This window comes from Myotis lucifugus, unplaced genomic scaffold, assembly GCF_000147115.1.
Source record: "Myotis lucifugus unplaced genomic scaffold, Myoluc2.0 scaffold_291, whole genome shotgun sequence".
NCBI lineage: Eukaryota > Metazoa > Chordata > Mammalia > Chiroptera > Vespertilionidae > Myotis > Myotis lucifugus.
Window position 1 is genome coordinate 51,639 of NW_005871339.1, and position 2,583 is coordinate 54,221.

The window sequence follows — 2,583 nt, forward strand, 5'->3', positions numbered from 1 at the left end:
CGATGTTTCCAGCTCTCTATCCCTCTCCCCTCCTCTCTGTAAAAAATCAATAAAATATATATTTTTAAAAAAAGATCATTGGTTGGGAGGAAAATCACGCTTTTAAAGTTAGAAGCAGAGACACCAGATTGGTGCAGACAGCCCCTCCAGGGAACGTGGCACAGCATAGAGACGGCATTCATGACCCCGGCAGGCGAACACGTGACAGAAAACCACGTGGTGAAGGTTCAGTTCAAAATCCAGAACTAGAAATAGTCCAGGTCGTCCTGCTTGGTCTTGTAGGTCTGATAATTGCTCAATGCCAAGGCCTCATTTTCCTGAGGGAGAATTTCAAACATTCGAAGGTGCACGAAGTCATCATCTTCAACTTGAACCTGCAAAAAGAGTCGAGTGAGGGGGGCAGGTGCTGCCTTTGAACCCACGTCCCTGTGCCTGGCGGACTGTGTGAAAAAGGCCCTGAGAGCCTGGAGGCCGAGTCCCTTCAGGGCATCAGCCACTAGGATGGTGACATTCCCATCTTCCTCTTTCGGGCGTAGCACATGCCCATCACTCCAGCCAGCACCCCTGGCTCCCTACATTCACTCCTCAGAGCCCTTAGTTGCCCGGAAGTCTCAGTCCTCTCCTCTATGGAGGCCTGCAGGAGTGCATGCACACTCATTTTATTATTTTAAAAATATCTTTGTTGATTTTTTGGAGAGAAAGAGAGAGGGAGAGATACTTCCACAGATTGCCTCCTGCATGCACCCCAACTGAAGCCAGGGATCCAACCTGCAACCCAGGTACCTACCCTTGACCGGGAATCAAACCCAAGGCAATTGGTGTGTAGGTTGACGCTCTATCCATTGAGCAACACCAGCCAGGGCTACAGGAACCCCTTTAAGCACCCCTGTCCTGGTCCCTGTAAAGTCCCCCATATCCCCACATCTGCATGAGCACCCCTGTAGCGGACACTCCACTTTAATGAAGTAGTTATTCCCGGGGCCACCTGGCTCACGTACTCCGTGGCCTTGAAAGTGGGGTACTTCTTGTTTTCCTTCTCCTCCAGCTGGGACTTCACCTAGGGGGCAGGAGAAAGGGGAACTCAGTGTCTTCCTTCCTGCCTGGGAACTGGGAACCTCAGGAGAGGCTGGGCTCCGGAGCTGTGTGGGAGAGGAACCTCGCCCAACTGGCTCACCACGCCGTCCCTACACATTCCTCATTTTCAGTCTCATGGGACGGACTCACCGTCCTTTACTGTGGTCAGATATTCTAAACCACCTGAGCAAAGGCGGTGGAGTGGTGGGTGGGGTTATATCGAGTTAGGGCAGTGGTGGGCGAACTCATTAGTCAACAGAGCCAAATATCAGCAGTACAAAGATTGAAATTTCTTTTGAGAGCCAAGCTTTTTAACCTTAAACTATGTAGGTAGGTACATTGTTATTAACTTAATTAGGGTACTCCTAAGGCTTAGTAAGAGCCACACTCAAGGGGCTAAAGAGCCGAATGTGGCTTTTGAGCCGCAGATTGCCGACCATGGGGTTAGGGAATTGGCAGGTTTGTTTGACTTTGTGTCTTCTCAGAACCTGAGCCTTCCTGTGGCCCCACCAGCCCACCTTCCCCAGAACCTTTGGAGAAGGCACCCCAGTGATGCCCACTTTACAGACGAGGAAACTGAGGCACAGGAGTCAAGTGCTGCCCAGGGTCTGAACCAGGCTCTGCCTCTGTATCCCTGCCTGGTGTCTGTTTTTGTTTTACTTGCACAAGGAGCACTGGAATAAGGCAGGGCAGAAGTTAGGACCCCTGCAGACCCTTCCCCAACTTCACTGACTGGAACCGTCCTAGGACAAGCACACCAGGCCCTTCCCTCTAGAAGCCGAGGCCCAGGGTCCCTGTCCCAGCGTCCATACCCTCCGCGTCCCGGCGGGCGCTGCCCCTCTGGGACAGGGCAGGACCCGACCCGGGCTCCGGAGGACCCAGCCGCCTACCTTGTCGGCGATGGCCTGGATCTCAGCCTTGGCGGGCGGGTTTCGGAGGGCGCACCAATCAGCCTAGCACTCATGGCGGAGCAGCGGGCAGGAAGCAATGGCCTGTGAGTGAGATTAGCAGCGAAGGCAGAGCTAGAGGTTTTGACTTCGAGCAAGGCCCTCTGTCCTAAGTCCTGATCTCAGGTGACCCGGGGCAGAAGCAGGGGGGGGGGGGGCAGTCCTGTGGGAGGGCAGGGGTGCCAACGCAAGTTAGGGTTTGGGGGGTTGGGGGGGGGGGTGGGGGAGCAAGGAGTGGGGCAAGGAGTGGTGTAGGGCGGGGGGCGCTGGGCGAGGGACTGGCGTCTTGCACAACCTGGTCCCCTGGGAGGGCGCCGCCTGGGGACCACTGGCGTGCGCTGCAGTGCGTGTGCCCGGTTTGGTGTTGGTCTTATTGGCCACAGAGACACCCGGGGGAGGTATCCGGCTCTGCGCGCCTCCAAAAGGTGCCACTTTCGCTTGTTGATTATGTTGAGCGGAGGGCGATCAAGACCCAGCCATGGGGTGGGGAGAACTTCCACCTCTCCCTTCAGGGATTCCGGGAAGGGCCCTGGGCGGGGGGGGCCGGCCTTTGCAGCTTTCT

General features: G+C 55.7%; 1 pseudogene; it reads right to left on the reverse strand.

Annotated features, from left to right (window-relative positions):
- Positions 1–199: 199 nt before the first annotated feature.
- Positions 200–2,038, reverse strand: LOC102432139 (annotated as a pseudogene).
- Positions 2,039–2,583: the final 545 nt, after the last annotated feature.